This window comes from Silene latifolia, chromosome 6 (genome assembly GCF_048544455.1).
Source record: "Silene latifolia isolate original U9 population chromosome 6, ASM4854445v1, whole genome shotgun sequence".
NCBI classification, from domain to species: domain Eukaryota; kingdom Viridiplantae; phylum Streptophyta; class Magnoliopsida; order Caryophyllales; family Caryophyllaceae; genus Silene; species Silene latifolia.
In genome coordinates, this window is record NC_133531.1 from 83,345,832 (window position 1) to 83,366,279 (window position 20,448).

Genomic DNA, 20,448 nt, shown 5'->3' on the forward strand with positions numbered 1-20,448 from the left:
GCATAAAGACAACTAGGACTCTGTGAGTAAACGACGAAGGGAAGACCTCTTGGAGCACAAAACTCTATCATGTTGATTTTCCTAATCTAAACCAAATTCATGGATGAAATACTATAAATAGCACACGCATGTGCATGGAAACGGGGGGACAGAATTATTATCAGGCGGACAGATATACGGGGCTCACAAAATATACAGAACGTCACAGACATACACAAACCAGCGACACAAAAATCATAATACCCTTACCAGATCCATAAATTCTACTCTCAAATATCGTCTTAAATATACTATCCCAGTTTCAAATCAAATTACATACAATAAATTGTCCCAGTTTTCATATAAGCGCATAAGAGCCAATAATTAACGACAAAGTCGATTTTTATTCATAGTCAACATCCACATAGGCCTGAGGGTACCGACATCAAATAAGTTTTCTTTATTTTTTCTATTTCGTTGTTTTATTTATTTTATTTATTTATCATATAATTTGTATATAAACTAACCTAGTTTATTTCTCTTTGTATATAATTTGTATCGTTTTTCTTATTTTTTGATAAATTTCGTCAAATATATAATATTATAAATAAATAGTAGAGGTCATCAGTTTGATGGGCAGTCCGGGTGCCTAACACCTTCCCTGACCGTACCTTTACCCCCGAATCCGCAATCTTTGGTTCAGACCAGAGTGGCGGATCAGTCCCCATTCCAGGGATCAAAAGGGGCCTTTTCCGTTAAAATTGTTTTTGTATGTTTTTTTATAAAACATACTGGCGACTCCATATTATTTACATATTTTCAAAAAGGAGATTTTTTCAGGGATCTCACAGTGGCGACTCCACTGGGGACTTATTAAGCGGGTAAGACTTGAAATTTATTTATAAGATTGTATATTTGACGATTTTTTTTTTTTTGTTGAGTCGGTAAAATCCGAACATGCGGCTAATGCTTTATTCAATATCCACGAATTCATGTTTCACTGTGTTGGAATTCTCGTTATTTAATTGTTTCATGTGAAATTGCAATTTGCAGCTTGGGCATTGATTTCTGCGTATATTATATAAGATGAGAAAATATATTGTATGTATTGATATTAACAAAGAGCAATTTACATGAGTTTATATACTAGATGTATATCCTAAACCTAGAGCTAGAAATATACATAAAATAGGAAAGACTAAACTTAAAGAAAGATATACAAAGATCTTATAGCTAAAACTAAGAGATACATATCAAAACCGTATAACAAGAATTATAGATTGCTTGAAGGAGAAGTAGCGCGAATAGTTTCCTTAACATTCCCCCGCAAGATGGACTGTCCAGAGAAAAGTCCAATCTTGGAGATAAGCATTGCAAAACGAGGACGAGGCAAGGGCTTAGTCAGAGCATCCGCGAGTTGATCATCGCCACTGATATGAGACACACGAAGAGAACCCGCCTGAACATGTTGTCGAACAAAATGAAAATCCAATGCGACATGTTTCATGCGAGAATGAAAAACGGGATTAGCGGCATAATGCGTGGCACTTATATTATCACAATATATTGCTGGCGGAGCCGTACACTGAAACTCGAGTTCACTTAATAAGGATTTAATCCATAAAATTTCCGAAGTGGTGGCGGCAACTGCCCGAAATTCAGCCTCAGTAGAGGACATAGCTAAGGTTTTCTGTTTCTTAGATGCCCATGCTATGGGGTTGCGACCCAAGTAGACAAGATAACCAGAAGTGGAAACGAATTGATCCTTATCACCGGCCCAATCAGCGTCACTGAAGGCGTGAAGCTGTAAGGGAGTGTGACGGTGTAGCTGTAAACCAAGGTGCATCGTACCATGAAGATAACGAAGCAGCCGTTTAAGTGCTGACCAGTGAGTGAGTTGTGGTTGTTGCATAAACTGTGCGAGCCTATTGACCGAGAAAGAAACATCAGGACGCGTGAGCGAAAGGTATTGTAAGCTGCCTACGATTGACCGATAGGCTGAGACATCGCAGGGAGGTGTATTGGTGTTAGACACGAGTGGAGGGTGAGAAATCATGGGGGTAGTGGAGGGTTTGGACTCAAGCATGTCATGTTTGTGAAGAAGATCATAAATGTATTTGTGTTGTGAGAGGAGAAGACCTGCGGAATTAGGGATAACCTCTATTCCAAGGAAGTAGGAGAGGGATCCTAAGTCTTTAAGGGAGAACCGGGCAGCAAATTTGGTGATAAAAGCATCAAGCGCGGATGAAGATGACCCTGTGACGAGGATGTCATCGACATAGACAAGTACATACGTGATTGTAGATTTTTGTTTAAGAATGAAGAGGGAAGGGTCAGCAATAGAGGCACGAAAACCGTAGCCAATCAGAGCGGACTTGAGCTCCGTGTACCAAGCTCGAGGAGCTTGTTTGAGGCCGTAGATGGCCTTGTGTAAACGACAGACATGGGACGGGTATTTGTCATTGACAAACCCCGGTGGTTGGGCCATAAAAACTGTTTCGTGAAGCGTGCCTTGAAGGAAGGCGTTATTTATATCTAATTGCCGAATGGGCCAGTTGTGAGTGAGAGCAATGGAGAGTACTAACCGAATGGTGACGGGTTTAACTACCGGACTGAATGTGTCTGAAAAATCAATTCCATGTCGCTGATGGAAGCCTTTTGCCACAAGACGAGCTTTGTATTTTTGGACTGAGTTATCCGAGTTATATTTAACCCGAAAAACCCACTTGCAACCAACAACATTAGAGACATCAGTAGATGGAACAAGAGACCAAGTATTGTTACGTAAAAGAGCATTGTATTCCTCGAGCATAGCATCACGCCATCGTGGGGTTGAAAGAGCCTGTTTTGTCGTGGTGGGAAGGGAGTGGGTGTCAGTGGGGATAGCTAATTGAGCATACTTGGGGTTGGGTTTCCTGATGTTGTTACTAAGACGAGTGACAACACGAGGAATGGTGGGTTGTATTGGTATGGATGGGACAATGGGAGAGGCAGCGGGAGTGGGGGTCGATGGTTGGGGTTCTGGTTGGGGTTCGTGGTTGGAGGACGGGGTCTGGTTGGGGATGAGAGGAGGGGTGGCAGAGTCCTGGTTTGTGGCAGCAGAAACAGAGGACGATGGTGGGTCAGTGGAGGGAGGCAGGTCAGTAGGAGGGGAGGAGATGGGAAGTGAGGAGGATGACGGAAGAAAAAGGATGGGAGGAGTAAACCAGTCCGTGACAGAGGGAGGGTCGACAGGGGAGGGAGAAGAGACCAATTTGGGGTAAGGAAACACGTGCTCAACGAAGGAGACATGGCGAGACGTGTAAACCCGACCCGAGTTGGGTTCAAGACAAAGGTAAGCGCTTTGAGTTGTGGAGTATCCTAAGAAGACACAAGGAACGGACTTGTTGTCGAGTTTATGAGATGTGTAGGGGCGTAGCCATGGGTAACAAAGGCAGCCGAAAGTACGTAATTTGGAGTAATTTGGTGTGGTTTTAAGGAGTCTAAAATAAGGAGAGTCATTTTGTAATGTTGGAGAGGGCATTCTGTTGATGAGATACACGGCAGTGGCGAAGGCGTAAGGCCAATACGTGGTTGGGAGATTAGCATGGGTGAGAAGGGAGAGTCCCGTTTCGACAATGTGACGGTGTCGGCGTTCCGCATACCCATTGTGTTCGGGAGTGTGAGGAGGGGAGGTGAGATGGGAGATGCCGTTTTGAGCTAAGGAGGGAGTAAGCTTGATGTATTCTCCACCGTTGTCGGAGAATAATTGAAGAATGGGGCGTTTGAAGAATTTTTCAACAAGGAGTCGAAATTGAGTAAAAACATTGAGAGTGTCAGACTTTTTGCGAAGGGGGTAGAGCCATACATATTTTGTGTAATGATCGACGAATATTACATAATACTTGAAATTGTCAGACGATATGACGGGTGAAGACCAAACATCCGAAAAAACTAATTCGAGGGGAGCAGTAGATGTCAGCGAAGAAATAGCAAATGGAAGTTTATGGCACTTATGAATTTTGCAGGAATTACAGTAATCAAAATCCGAAATAGAAAACGATAAATTAAAACGATGCTTGATTAAAGATAGAACATTATTTGAGGGATGGCCTAATCTATGGTGCCAAAGATGAGTTGAAGTAGAGGAAGATATGGCGTGGACAGACGGCTGAGACGGGTACCACGAGTAGATGCCACAATCAAGTGGCCCTTGAAGCAGGATCCGACCCGTCGATAGATCCTTAAAAAGAAAACAAGAGGGTGAGAATTCAATAGAGGCGTTATTGTCAAGACAAAATTGAGACACGGAGAGTATGTTACGAGAGATGAGCGGAACATGTAAGACATTACGAAAATTAAGAGAAGTAGAGTTAGACAGGAGAGTAAAAGAACCTATGTTGGCAATGGGAAGAGAGCTGCCATCACCAATGATGACATCGTCCGGACCGGCGTACGGGGTATGAAGAGCAAGGTTAGATAGGTCATTGGTGATGTGGTGAGTGGCACCACTATCAACTAGCCAAGAGTCAGGGAGGGAGGGGGTAGCCGTGGCTGTGTGAGCTTGGGGACGCGGACCATTAGAGCGATTGGGACGAACATAGGGGGTAATGGTGACAGTAGGGTGTGTTTTCTTAAAGTTACGACAATTGAAGAAGACATGACCCTTGTAACCACAATATTGGCAGATAGTGGTGTTGAGATCAGAGTTGGGAGTGGGAAGCAGGGAGGGTTGTTGTTGTGACTGTTGTTGTTGTTGTGGGCGAGGCTGATAACGGTTGTAATAGGGTGGGCGAGGGGTGGCAGCGAATGCCGTGGCTGAAAAGGCAGTGACAGGAAGAGGGGAGGTGGAGGTTGTCTGCGGGTTTTTGAGATCATGGTGGATAAGTTTTTCGTGAAGAGCGTCGAAGGTGATAGGTGTATCACGGGCTTCCACGGTGTCTTTGATGGCTCGATAATGAGTTGAGTCAAGGCCGCGAAGGACTTTGGCAATGATGTCCTCCGGGTCCATGGGTTTACCTAATTGGGCAAGTTCTATGGTGCAAGTTTTAATTTGGTGCATGTATTCAGTGACTGTTTGATCTGGTTTCTTGGTAATGTTTTCGAGGCGATTTTTAATTTGAAGGATGTGACCTCGAGAAGGGTTGGCAAAGGTCGAGGCAAGGGTCATCCAAGCCTCACGAGAAGACTTGGATTCAGTGACAAGAGGAGCGATGTTACTGTCAAGGGTTCCAACAAGCGAGGCAAGTAGAAGACGGTCTTGCCTAGCCCATGTGGAATAGGCGGGATTGGCGGTGGATTTGTTGTCAACGACGGTGGTTTTGGGAGGGCATGGGTTTGAACCATCGAGATAGGAGAAGAGGTCAAGGCCTTCGAGAAAGGACCGGATTTGAAAAGACCATTGGGTGTAGTTTGTGGTGGTTAGGGTTTTGCATTGGTTAAGGTTAACGAAGATGATGGTGGATTCAGCATTGGTGGGGACGATTAGAGCGTTGGATGCCATGAACGAGAATTTTGTAGGATCGAGGCGATTGATACCATATAAGATGAGAAAATATATTGTATGTATTGATATTAACAAAGAGCAATTTACATGAGTTTATATACTAGATGTATATCCTAAACCTAGAGCTAGAAATATACATAAAATAGGAAAGACTAAACTTAAAGAAAGATATACAAAGATCTTATAGCTAAAACTAAGAGATACATATCAAAACCATATAACAAGAATTATAGATTGCTTGAAGGAGAAGTAGCGCGAATAGTTTCCTTAACATATTATTCTTGCTTGCACTCTAACTTTTGCTTTTCGTGGATTTTGTTTTTACAATCTGAATTGGTTTATTTTATATATGAGACAAAAAAGGCATAGGCTCTCCGTAAGTCAGTATTATGCCATCTAAGCTACCCTGATTCACCTTCGGAAAGTACGTTGTATACTTAGAAGGTCCATTCAACCGACTAGGCCTTGCACGTATTTTCCACTTCATGACGTCGTGTTTTGGCAACTCGTCTGGTCCATATGACTGGGAGAGCACAAAAGCGAGAGATACCCTCGGGTATTTTAATGTTGTGAGTACCCAATTACCAACCATGAACCTAACCATAGATCCGGTAGAACCTTTGTTAGGTCATATTATTTATGTCTTGTTTGCTATAATCTTACCTGTGTTAATAATTAGCAAAAACAAAAAGGGTTTAACATGTTCACATAGGCGCGTCTCAGCTAACAGTAACCTCAGTTTGTCGTAACGTACATATCCATTAAAACCTTGCAGTGAGTCCCACATGTAACTACACTATGATGTCACTACACTATGTCGTAACGTTTCATCTGGTGAATATAAAAAAGCATCACATGTAACTACACTATGATGTCACTACACAATATCCCACTGTCAACACTGCATAGCACATACAGTAGCACACTGAGTCCTTCCTGCATAGACAAAAACTTGCCTTCTTTAAATGTTGCGTCCATCAGTAAGCATGCTTGCAAACATAATTTAGACATCTAGGACAGTACGTAGGCACATTCATCCTACCCATTAACTGAATAAGTGCTGCATTTAGCTAGTCCAGAGTCCAGCACATTAGTCCGTCCAGTCCTGCAGCATCACTTAGTTCATTCAATCATCAGTAGGACATGGGTTATAGCCTTAAAGGTAGTTCGTCATATGCAGTCAACATAGCAATCCGCCATTCTCAGACGATGTCTCATATAGAGCATGCATTACCTTATATCCTGTATCAAGGCAGTAATCTCTTTCCTGTCAGCATTTGCATATAGTGTCGTCCTTTGCATACGCCCAGCCCAGTGCATCAATAGGTAGTACCTGGTCAAGTAAAAAAAAATAGAACATGTGCATTCACCATTTTACTCCATGCTAGTCCCGTTATAAAAGAAATAAAATTTTTTACTAAAAGCTAAGATGTCAGGACCTGGGATAGGGAGGAGTAAACGAGACCCGAATTTAATAGCCATTCTAGCTTGGGAGCGAAAGAAGGGTACATGAAGACTAGGTAATACCAACTGACATGTAATTTCCATCAAAATTTAATTAATTTAGGACCATCCAAGTACTTTCTCAGTTGCATATGTATAAAAAAAACTAAGAGTAAGAACAAACATGTCGATAGAACAAGAAAATTCACTCTTATAGTCATGTAATCTCATACGAGTGTTCCTGACATACCTAAAAAAAACTAGTTTACATAAGTGTCTAATTAAGTTAGGACCCTCCTAGTCCTTTTGAGTTAAATAAATAAACAAAGAGCATATGTCATTTTTATTAGTCACTTGTTCTACTTTTTACCCTTGACTAGTAGAATAGACTTGAAATACTTTAGGTCGTATCTTTTTAGTGTAGATCAGTCGACCTCTTAGAGTCAGCCTAAACGAGGGCGTACACTAGACTATCTTTTCCATCTTTGTGGTGTGATAATTCCTTGATCGCCGTGTCTCTAACTAGGTGACCTATAGGTTTGGAGATTCCATCTTTCTACTTGATTCATTAATTTTCCATACTTCATGTGACTACTAGTTTAAATGAGCACAACTCTCTATTTACCAAATTTGTCAATTTCTCATATCTCAAATGACTACCAGATGAGCAAAAAACTCACATAATCAACCATTTTAGCAAATATTGTCATCCATTCCCATTGATGCTAGAAAATTAGCTAAGGCCCGAAGGTCAAACCAGATTCCTAGTACACCCATATCCAAACTTACCAAATAGACACGGGAGCGCACACTCCATGCCCTTAAAACAAGATAGGTGACCATTAGTCCCTTATGATAAACTTAAAATATGAGTCTAAGTACCGATACAAGTTCAAATAGATCCAAATCCTGTTTCAAGACTCTCAAATATTCAAAGAGAAAAATTATGATCTCAAATAGATACAACTACCAATGTTAAAAGTCTCAAAAATTCACAAGACAAAAAAAAATCTGGCCAAAGTTGCAATTTTATTCCGTATCAAAAATCTCAAAAATTCAAAAGAAAAAAAAAGTTCCAGTAAAAAAGACAAAAAAAAAGTTCCAGTAAAAAAAAAGAGAGACAAAAAAAAACACTCTAGTCAAAGTTGGAATTCAAATTGCAGAGTAGTCATTTTCCCTTTCTCAGACGAGTCAATCCACAGTTACTTTGTATCCATACCTGTTGGGACGATCCTTTCATTCATTTAGGTGAGTGAGAGAGGCACACAGATCTCCAGTGTCTTCTAACACCATAGACCCTTCTACTCCATTCCATTTATCACCCTCGTTTAGCATCTAAGAATTCGGTGGATGTACACTAAACTTATACGGTCACAAAAGTATTTTATTTCTATATTATTAGTTTTGGGTAATTAGCCGAGCTTGTTACTGTAAAGAGGGCAAAACTCATTTTACAATATGAATCTCAGAATCCAAGGCAAAAAACAAAAAAATAAGAAAACAAATTGTCACAATCACGGCCCATACAAGGTTGGACAAAAAAAGAAGGAGAAGAAAGCAACATAAGAAAACAGGTGTGCTAGCTATGTGACTGCTGCGTGACTGACACAGGAAAATACCTGAATAGGGGGTGCTCGTCCCGAGTAAAGAGGTGACAAAGACTAAGACCATTATTTAAACTAACCTAATAACATAGCCGATATGAGACAATTAGCGGGTCTCACTCCGCCCCTTCAACTCACAACAAGACAACCATGAGGTAGGATGCCTTCTTGCAAGGCAAGGTGGGTCTTGCCAAAATGGCGACACATCCAAACATTAAGCACACAAAATCAAATAATGGATGCATCTACAAAAGGAATAGTCACTTCCTCATCAAGTGGCGGAGGCAACTAAAAGAGAACAAATTTAAGAGCATATAATCCTCCACAAATACTAGTTCAACAAATTACTAAGGCTAAGAGGATGGCACTAAATCACCTCCAAATGGTGTTAAACTAGACTACTTTCGTCCTCAATTTCCAAATACTTTCGTCAAGAGCGATCGGATGGTTATGGAATGATGACCCTATGATGCTAGTGGCATATGACATGACAAGTCTCGAATTCTCTACAAAAGTAAAGGTCATGGATCGTCCCAAGCTCGACAAAGTGGCTTGACAAAAAGGCTTTTTGGGAATGAAATGCTCAAATCATTATAAACAAGGGTGGATATGACTAGTATTCAAAAATTGACCTCATTCAACTTTCACATTTCAAAAATTAGAGATGGGGTTTGTCCCTTCCGGACTAGTGTCCTTTGCTTTCGCCAATCGCTTATTAGGCAACCGGTTAACCTCTAGACAATAGCTTTTCGGGGTGATAGTCACTCTGTCTCTGGGCGGTTGAATTCACAACCGTGTGGGGGCCCAATTCAATGGATCCCTCTCCAAAGCACATCGAAGTGGTACGCCTCCATCAAAACAACTAAAATTCTCAATATTTCAACATTTTATAACGTTTGAGGTTTCCTTGGCAATAAATTACTTCCACATAACAAAATTTTCGAATTGAGCACTTCAAACTTATTGATAGAAAGTATTTTTGGGTTGCCTTACCACAAGGTCAATCAAGGTCACCTAGACAAGTTAACCAAGTCCACATCGCATCACGGGGTTGGATAGGTGACTCACATGCAAACCCTTGACTAGGCTTTGGGTCGTGGGTCAAAAGACACTAGTATGACACAATCTAGGGTGTTTTACAACCATTCTAGTAGGCAAAGTCTTAAGTTGAAAAAGTATTTGTAATGGCTTAGTTGCTCTTGTCAAAGTTCTCAATTAGGCACTTTTCAAAATATTTCATCTAAATGCAACTATATGCCATAATGCAACTAATATATACATCCTAATGCAAGTGATTCTACCAACTAATATGACATATAAACTAAATGCAAGTCCTAAGTTCACATTGTTGTACCGCATCAATCAAAATAAAGCCACATAGTCATTAACATAAAGAGGAAAAAGGAGATTGGAAAGATCATACCATGCGGCCTTCATGATCCTCATGCCTCGGATGTGGCGTAGTCAATCAATGTGAACAAGGATAGAACAAACACAATATATACAACAATATATACACGACTACACTAAAAAGGAAATACACCTGCTTTTGGTTTTTCCAATTTCCAAATTTTTATGATTTTTTTTTTGAAATTTTTCATTTTTTTTGGATTTTTGAATAAAGTTAAGTTAGAATTCCCCACCCCCACACTAATATGGGCATTGTCCTCAATGGCCAAAATGATGGGAAATTATGCAAACATGATGCATGATTTCTACACTAAATGTAAGCTACACTAATCTACACTACATGATGCATGGTTTTTGTTTATGACGGAGAGGATAATTTAGATTATCTCCCGTTGTGTATGCATTGACTTCCCCAAACCAAGTTAGACATTATTGCTAATTTCCTAAGGATGGTGTAGTTCATGCACACACTATGCAATGCATGAAACAAATTTTGTCATTTTGGATTTTGAAAGGTGGGAACAATAAAATGAGAACACCTCAATGGGGCGGAGGTGTTAGTCCTCTATGGTGCTAGGACTACTCCAACAATGATCAAGATTAATAAAATACAAGTTAAGAAAACACAAACTTCTTTTCATGAAACTTTGAAAATTAAAGAGAGGAGATGAGGGAACTTCACTTAAACTTAGGTGGGTGCCTCTCGCCCGCTCCACCTAGCTATGAAGTAATCCTCTAGAGATCGGCATCATCTCCTTCTAGATCGCTATCCCATATCTCTTTTGATGCATCACTCATACTCGGGTCCATGAACTCGTCCTCTTCACTTTCGAGCTCCACCGTGTCCCCTCCGCAAGAATTGTTGCTTCCCTCCTCTTGTCTCCCCTTTGCTCCTTCATTTGCCCTCTCCGAATTGGGGAAGAGTAGGTCCATTTGAGCCCATGAGGGAAATGCTCCTTCCTCACTAATCTTTCCCTTTTGAATCATATAGTGGTATTGAGGATAGAGTGCATAGTAAATGTCCACGTTGGTTTCGTATTGGCGGAAGCGCAAATCTTGTAGAATTCCCGTGACAAAGTCGTCACGGGGAAGGATGAAGGGGTTGGGATGGTTATACGGTTGATAAGGAAATGGGTAGGGAGGCACTTTGATCTTCTCATCTTGGGATTGTTGCTCTTGTTGTTGTTGTTGGGGATTTGGAGGTGGTGCTTGTCTTGGTTGGGTTGGGTTTGGAGGGATGAGGTAGGATGGGATTGGGGCTAAAGGTCCTCTTCTCGGGGAAACTCGTGGTAGGCCGGTCATTGGTAAATATATCGGATCACTTCCTTTCGTTAACCACTTGATCCGCTTATCAACCCCCTCAAGGGTTATCCAATGATGATGAATGAGAAGAAGATCTTCATTTATCCTCGTGTTTCCCGAAAGTGGAGCATACTCATTATTCTCGTTGAATCTCGGATTGAAATGCTTCGCAAGCCTAGTAATGAGTCCTCCATTCACAATGTGTTTCATCCCGTCATCATCACCATTCCTAAACTTTGCCCATTTCTCGAGTAACACTAACGGTGCGTTGAAGTGGTACGCACTTCTTCCTTGAATATTGAGGTAGGATTCCATAAACACAAGGTCAAGTTGATTCACTATGGCCGGATCTCGGCGAGCAAGTAGAGTGCCTGAAAGGAATCGATAAGTAAGCCTCAAGATAGGATTTTGGATATGAAAAGCGAGACATTCCTTGGTGTGTATGAAATCCCGGCCGGTCATGGCCCTCCACAAAGGTTCAACACTATACTTCTTTGGCTTCGATGTCCGGGTAGGCGAAACATCGAGACCGAGCACATTTGTGAATTCTACAAGGGTCATCATCCTAGGAACATTCTCCAACCTAAATTCTATGCATATTGTTTTGTTCAAGGTTGTAATCTTCAAAAAGCTCAAAAATTCAAGCACAAGAGATCGATAAGTTTGTTCATACATGCGAAAAAGGGTGGAGAGACCAAATACTTCAAAGAGAGCTTCCACTTGGTGATAAATCCCAAGTTTCCTCAAGGTAGCATGACATAAAAACTTGGTGGGAAGAATGTTCTTACTTAGAAGCCGGTGGAAGACTAATCTTTGCACATCATTGACAAATTCCACATTTGAGAAGTCATCAAGCCTTGTCAGATCTACAATCTCTTCATGCTCCCTTCTTAATGTGTTGACATGGGAGGTAGAAGAACTTCCCCTCATCCTTGGTCTTCTCCCATTCCTAAAAGAGGATCTCCTTGGTGCCATTCTTTGCTTATTGAGCTGGATTCTTTTGATTTGTGAAGGAATAAAGATGCTCCTTGTTGATTGAGTGTTGCCTTTAGAAACCCTATAAAATTGGGGCTTTTTGATTTTTAGGGGTTAAAGAGTGATTTGGATATGCTTGGGAGTCATAAGGAGGTGGCTTTTATAATGCAAGTGGAAGGGAGGGTGATGTGTCACTAAATGTGTGGTGGGGTGTAATTTAATTAAGAAAAGATGGGTCAAATCACCGTGGGAAGACGAGCGGATTCGAGCAGAAGACGCTCGGGTTCAGGCTTCTCGGGACGGGCGTCTTTAAGAGAAGACGGCCGGATTCACTTACAAGGAATTTTCTTCAAAAATTGACGCCACGAAGACGGGCGTCCCGAGCATAAGACGCTCGGATTCTTTCTTATCGGGACGGGCGTCTTCTTTTGAAAACGGGTGGATTCCTTTCCAGCGATTTTTCTTGAAATGCACAGGTGGAAAGACGGGCGTCTTTCCGCGAAGACGGACGGATTCTTCAGGACGAGCGTCTTCTCTTACGAGACGCTCGGATTCTCCTTCAGTCCCAAAATCTTCAAATTCTCAGCTTAGCAGGACGGACGGATTCTTCCCAGGACGCCCGGATTCCAGCAAGTCGGCCGGATTCCATGGAACACGCACGTGTTCAAGCTGTGAATTCTTCCTTTGACTTTATTTCCTCTCTTAGATGCTTCCCCACACTTGAAAATTGGTTCCTTCCTTCATTAAAAATTCGTTAGTGACCCTCCCTCACTTACTCTTATGAAAAGAGCTTATGCTTATTATTAAAAGAAATGCAATAAAATTATAAATACAAGTTCGAGGGTTAGTATATTTACAAGTGATGGTTTAGGGAGGACTCCAACAAACTCTCCCTTTGATGGTTCTTTCAAGGATGAGAAGGCCCGAGGTAGGTGACCTCGACTTCTCCAATGAACGCTCCTTCATAGTATGGTTTCAATCTTTGACCATTGACTTTGAACTTGCTTCCATCTTCCGCCTTGAGTTCAAAATCTCCATATTTTCCAACTTCGGTTATCACATAGGGACCCATCCATCTAGAGTTCAACTTTCCCGGAAAAAGTCGGTAGCGGGAATTGAATAGAAGGACTTTGTCCCCTTTGTTCAAGGCCTTTTGTCTAATTCTCTTGTCATGGAGTAATTTCGTTCTTTGTTTGTATATCTTTGCATTCTCATAGGATGGTAGTCGGAATTCCTCCAACTCTTGAATTTAAATCATCCTCTTTTGACCACTCAATTTGAGATCAAGATTAAGTGCTCGGATTGCCCAAAAAGCTTTGTACTCCAATTCGATTGGCAAATGACATGCTTTTCCATAGACAAGTTTGTAAGGGGAGGCTCCTATGGGAGTCTTATAGGCCGTCCTATAAGCCCAAAGAGCATCATCAAGCTTTGTTCTCCAATCTTTCCGGGTCTTGTTCACAACTTTCTTAAGGATTTGTTTGATCTCTCTATTTGAAACTTCAACTTGACCGCTTGTTTGAGGATGATATCCCAAGCCGGTTCTATGTTGAACACCATATTTGGTCAATAGAGATGCAAGTTTCTTTTCATGGAAATGCGTTCCTCCATCACTTATGATTGCTCTAGGAACTCCAAATCTTGGGAAGATTATCTTCTTGAAGAGCTTGGTGACCGTTTTTGCATCATCATTTGGAGTGGCAATTGCCTCCACCCACTTTGAGACGTAGTATACGGCCACAAGGATGTACTTATTCCCATTGGATGTCACAAAGGGACCTTGGTAGTCGATCCCCCAAACATCGAAGATCTCCACCTCTAGAATGCCCCATTGCGGCATTTCGTTCCTCCATGAGATATTCCCCGTTCCTTGGCAAGCATCGCAATGAATGATAAATTCTCTTGTGTCTTGAAACATTGTAGGCCAATAGAAGCCTGATTGAAGAATTTTTGCAACGGTCCTCCTTGCTCCATGGTGCCCACCGTAGGGTGATGAGTGACACCCTTCCAAGATTCCTTGGATTTCCCATTGAGGGATGCATCTCCGGTAGAGCCCATCGCTACACTCCTTGTAGAGGTTTGGTTCATCCCAAAAGTACCTCTTCACTTCGAATAGGAATCTCTTCCTTTGGTTGTGATTCAAATTTGGAAGGAGTACTTTTCCAACAATATAGTTAGCAAAATCGGCAAACCATGGGGTGATGTGCCTTTCGAGTTGTGTTTGAATGGCCATCAAAATATCGTCGGGAAATGAGTCATTGATCGGGGTTTCTCCATTTTCATCATGAAACCGGATCCTTGACAAATGATCCGCCACTACATTCTCGGCTCCTTTCTTGTCTCTTATTTCTAAGTCAAATTCTTGAAGAAGCAAAATCCATCTCAACAATCTTGGTTTTGCCTCCTTCTTTATCAAGAGATGTCGGAGAGCACGGTGATCCGAAAATACAATCACTTTGGATCCAAGTAAGTAGGAACGGAATTTGTCCAAAGCATAGACAATGGCAAGAAGCTCCTTCTCGGTGGTATCATAGTTTACTTGGGAGGGATCAAGAGTCTTGCTTATATAATAGATGGCATGAAGAGCTCTTCCTACCCGTTGGCCAAGAACCGCTCCAATGGCGTAGTTGCTAGCATCACACATAATCTCGAATGGTAGTTCCCAATTTGGAGGTTGGATGATCGGTGCCGAGATTAGTGCTTCCTTGATTCTATTAAAGGCTTCAACACACTCATCAGTGAAAAGGAATTGGGCATCTTTAAGCAAAAGTTGAGTGAGGGGTTTCGCTATTTTTGAAAAATCCTTTATGAAACGACAATAGAAACCCGCGTGACCGAGAAAACTTCTCACCCCTCGAACGTTCACGGGAGGTGGGAGTTTCTCTATCACCTCAACTTTAGCTTTATCGACCTCGATGCCCTTTTCCGAAATCAAATGACCCAAAACAATTCCTTCATTGACCATGAAGTGACACTTTTCCCAATTTAAAACAAGACTAACATCTTCACATTTTTGCAACACAAGAGAAAGATTATGCAAACATGAGTCAAAGTCCTTTCCATAAACACTAAAATCATCCATAAAAACTTCCATTATGGTCTCTAAGTAATCGGAGAAGACACTCATCATGCATCTTTGGAAAGTGGCGGGGGCATTACATAAACCAAAAGGCATCCTCCTATATGCAAAGGTACCATAAGGGCATGTGAAGGTGGTCTTATGTTGGTCATCCGGGTGTATAGGGATTTGGAAGAATCCCGAATACCCGTCAAGGTAACAAAAGAATTTGTTGGAGGCTAACCTCTCAAGCATTTGGTCAATGAATGGTAGGGGAAATCATCCTTTCTTGTTGCGGAGTTTAATTTTCGATAGTCAATACACATACGCCAACCGGTGATCATTCTTGTGGGTATTAGTTCATTCGTTTCATTTGTCACTACCGTGGTACCTCCTTTCTTAGGTACCACTTGGACGGGGCTAACCCACAAAGAGTCCGATATGGGATATATGATTCCCGCATCAAGTAATTTCATAACTTCTCCTTTGACAACTTCTTGCATGTGGGGGTTCAATCTTCTTTGGGGTTGAATGGTAGGTCTATGGTCTTCCTCTAGATGAATTCTATGCATGCAAAAGTTGGGACTTATCCCCTTAAGGTCATCTAGACTATAACCTATAGCCTTCTCATGTTGTTTTAACACATCAAGCAATTTTCCCAATTGGTTCTCATCAAGTCTATCATTAACAATCACGGGTTTGGTCTTTGATTCATCAAGGTAAGCATATTTCAAATTTGGGGTAAGGGATTTTAAAGTAGGAGTTTGTACCTCACTTTCCTCCTTTGGAGTTTCATTGAGAATTTGCTCCATCTCCATTAGACATTCCATTCTCATGGCATATTCAACTTGTTCTTCATTCTCATCAACCTCATCACATTCAAATTCCATGATGGGTTCCTCTTGCTCTTGAGCTTGTAAAATATCTTCTAGGATGGATTGCTCATCTTCTACGGGTTGGCATGCTTCCATAAGGATGTTATGCACCAATACGGATTGTGCATGAGTAAGTTCTTTGTCAGCTAGAGCGGCCTCAAAAAGATCAGACTCCAATTCCCAATACATATTTTTAGCCTCACTTGCTTCCAAGGCTTCCAATGCTTGCATGGGGTCTTTGAAGAAAGGTATACTTAAGTGGTCCTCTACAAAACAATCTATAAGGTTCATCTTGCAAAATATCAAACAACTTGAAAACAATTAGAACAAACCTTGAGGAGTTTTACTTCCCCAAGGCAAAGAAAGACACAACTAATAACAATATAAGAAAATCTAAATCAAGTTAACACCGTCCCCGGCAACGGCGCCATTTTTGGTCGGACTAAATCTTTTTGGTAACTTGTCGTTAGGAGCACCTAGACCAAAACACAATTTATAGCTTCACAAACAACTCTACAATTAGTAAAGAGGCAAGTAAAGGTCGGATTGTAAGGGACGGGAATTGAGATGAGATTTCTATTGCAACTAGTGGTGTCTTAGGGGTGTCACAATTTGGGTTGATGTAGAAGGTCACTAAACTAGATAGCAATGAAAGTAAATAAGCAAGATGAATTGAAAGGGTTCTAAACAATTGATAAAAAACACTAGGGTATCATGGGGTAATAGGGGAATCATGGGAATTGATCATACAAACATGTTCTCAAATTATAAGCAAGCAATTATTGTTGTGATGGATTGAGTTGGGTTATATCTTACAATCCTAGGAAAGTTTGGGTCCCGGAGCCGAATCGATTAGATTGTACAACACCTACAAGTCGACTTAGTCTTCCCTACTCAACAACATGCATGGTCTAATGAGACTCGAGTTGGTTTATGTCTTACAAGTCTCATTGAAAAGATAGGTGATGGGTAAAAAATGCAAGGATTCATAGGCTCGCATTTCATCAAACATAACATGTGCATGAGTTGAGATCAAAACAAGCAAGCAAATAAACCATGAAAGCATATTAATTTAAGCATGAATCATTCCCCATGTTGGTTTCCCCTAATTACCCATTAACCCTAGCTAGGTCACTACTCACTCATTATCATGTTGATCATGCTAGCAAGGTTGTCAATCATATCAACAAAATGAAACATGATGAACAAATGAAAGTAATTAACAATAATTAAAAAGGGATTAAGAGAATTATACCTACTAATGATTCCAATAATAAAGCAAAGAATAAAAGAAGTACTTGATGCTTGATTGAGAGGTTGTCAATCTCCCAATAATAACCCAAATAATCTTCAATTACCCAAAATAAAGGATGAACAAAAGAGAGATTAAGGAAATAAAACTTGTATTAAAACTTGATTAATTGTTGATTACAAAACTAAAGAGAGATTTGATTGATATTAACTACTCTAATAATTGATAAGAAGAACATGCTCTTCTAATTAGACTAATGGGGTATTTATAGTGGAAATTAGGTGGATGCATTAGGGTTAACTAAGGGCTAAACTAGTAATTACACTTTTTAGATTTGAGCAGGGAGACGCCGGTATTTTTCGAAGGAAGGGCTTCTTTCTTTGAAGCTTGAAGAAACGGATTTGTGTTGGGCTGGAATCCGGGCGGATTGGTGTCGGGACGGGCGGATTCATCAGCCTCTGCCCGGGCGTCTTCAAGGGAATCCGGGCGTCTTCTGGGCTTGCTGCCCGGGCGTCTTTGGGAGAAGACGGCCGGATTGTGGAGGTGGAGGACGGACGGATTCAGGACAATCCGCACGGATTGTTCCTCAGTCTTGTTTCTTCTTCTTTTCTTCCCTTTTCTTCGTAAAATCCTTGGGGATTTCCTTGGGGATGCAAGGATCTTTCCTCAACATTGCTCATCTACTATAATATGTACAAAGGCCTTCTAATCTTGTCTCTCCTTGATGCTTGGTCATTGAATTCAATCAATTTAGTCTCATTTTGCCATGAAAATGCAAGGTTAGCACTCATTTCCTACCAAGGACACAAAACCTCAAAGAATATGCAAAACAAAGAACTAAAGACAATAAATGACCCAAATATGCACTAAAAAGCATGGGAACAAGGCTAATTCGGGAACTAAATATGCGCTAATTATGGTCACATCAAGGGGCTACCACAAAACACAGAGTGAAGAGTTTCAGTTAAGACCAGGGGCATAGGAAAACACTCAGCGCATACGTTTGACTACATTTAGACGACATCCCCGACCAAAAAGTAATAAGGACTTAGAAAGCAATGACGATTCAATAGGCATAACACCTAAGCAGTAGTTAGGACTAGAGTACTCCGTCTCTTTACCAGGTCATGCTCAGTAGCACATTTTGAAAAATTAACAGGACTAGATGTGAGATGTGTCATGTGTCATGTGTCTATGGTCTATATTGTCGTAAGTACATTAGCCTTGCATCATTAGCATCATAATTCATAAGCATCCTATTTGCATTATCAGCATATACTACTTGCGTCTTACATCCTAAATTATTTGCATTAATGTCGCAATCGCACAATCTGTTCAGTCCTATTATCAAGCACACAACTTGATTCGTGAGACCAGTAAAATTATCAGTTCAATTGTATTATCAAGCATACAAGTTGGCCAGTAAAGATACAAAATGAAAAAAAAAATCATGAATTTGAAGTCAGTCAATAAAGAGACGGAATACTTACGATCTGATTTGGAGCTTGAAAGCAAGAATGGAAGTCCGGTAAAAAAAAATCACAAGATCTAACGGGGCTCCATCATCAGTCATCCGGTCACCAATCGGGGGCTCAAATTACGGCACACCTCCGCTTATTTCACTCTATCTCAGGAGCTAGCAGAATCGACAATTGCCATCTCCTTCATCGATCAACTCCTCGTCATTCTATTGCTCAGACGATGGCTACAACGGCAGAACTGCTGTTAATTATGTCCCATATCAGGATATTATGCTTGAAAATTAATGGAAAATGTGAAGATAATCATTTAAAGAGCATTAATTGAAAATCAATTGACAAAAAACGACACACTTACGTCGACGGCACAACCGACGCAACCCACGCTGATCTCATCCCGTAACAACGGTACAACCGGCGCAACCCAAATAAGAAGCCAAGGATGTGATTGCAGTCCACTATTCAAGCACACACTTGATTTAGTCGAAGAGTAATAAAAAAGGGCATAATTTCAAAATCAATCGACAAAGAAAAGGAAGCACTTACTTCGATGCTCCGTCATCGGTCATCTGGTTGCCAATCAGGAGCTCAACTGGCAGCTACAGCTGCACAACTCAGCTGATTTATATCAAGAGCCATCACAAATTCGACGGTTCTACCCCACCTCGTCGCTAATCCGGAGCTCGAACGATGGCTGCCGCACATACAACTGCTGCTTTGTTCATTCCAATTCAAATCAGAAACAAGGTGAAAGACTGTTGGTGGGTTAATTTTGGAAGATGTAAATTGAGTTTTCCATTCTTCTTGGTCAAAGGCAAACAGCAGGATCAATGATGATAACTTGAGGAAACTTATCCACTTCTATTTGGTGACACTAATGTGTCCGGTTATTGCTTATCCGTGTACGTGTGTTGACGGCTAGGTAGCACCAAAACAGACACGGACACGGATACGGACACGACACGGACACGTGATACGGCATCCCATGAAATTTAGGACACGGGACACGCTATTTAAATTTAATAAAAAAACATATTTTATGGTTATAAATAACGTATGATTTTATTTTTGTAATGTATTTGATTCTAAATTTAATGTATTTGATACTAAATTTAGGTAACTGAAGGTAAAAGTCGACTTTAACTATCACTAATTCTAATTTCGCACCCAAACCAATCTTCTAGTCAATCTCTTTTGAGAATTTATTCCTCGTTTAAACTATAACTTGATTAGGAGTGTGTCCGACGAGTGTCGGACACGGGACGGCTAGTTTGGAGGAGTGTCCGTGCTACCTAGGTTGACGGTTCTAAATCCGCTTTTATAAAATAAAATTTACACCTTTCTATTTTTGCAAAATAAAAGTTTTGCAATTTCCAGCCCTTATCGTGAAATAAAATTTTACGATTTTCAAATCTATCTTTTCAAAATAAAATTTTCAAATCCTTTGGTCTGCAAGCCCTGACATGCATCTGAGTTCTTAAAATAAAATTTTCTGAACTTGCCTTTTTGCGAAATAAAATTTTGCAATTTTCAAATCAATTGGTCGGCTGGCCCTGACATGCATTTTGAGTTCTTAAAATAAAATTT

The 20,448-nt window shown here is 40.8% G+C and overlaps 1 long non-coding RNA gene across 2 annotated transcripts; it reads right to left on the reverse strand.

Moving 5' to 3' along the window:
• Positions 1–17,515: 17,515 nt before the first annotated feature.
• LOC141586955 (uncharacterized) lies at positions 17,516–19,745 on the reverse strand. Of its 2 annotated transcripts, XR_012519664.1 has the most exons (4): positions 19,408–19,745; positions 19,220–19,319; positions 18,874–19,105; positions 17,516–18,177 (listed from the first exon to the last, which is right to left on the reverse strand). It is a non-coding gene; the product is annotated as an uncharacterized LOC141586955 (long non-coding RNA). The 2 variants fall into 2 exon arrangements; XR_012519663.1 differs by having other exon boundaries at positions 17,516–19,105; positions 19,408–19,744.
• Between the last annotated feature and the right edge of the window lie 703 nt (positions 19,746–20,448).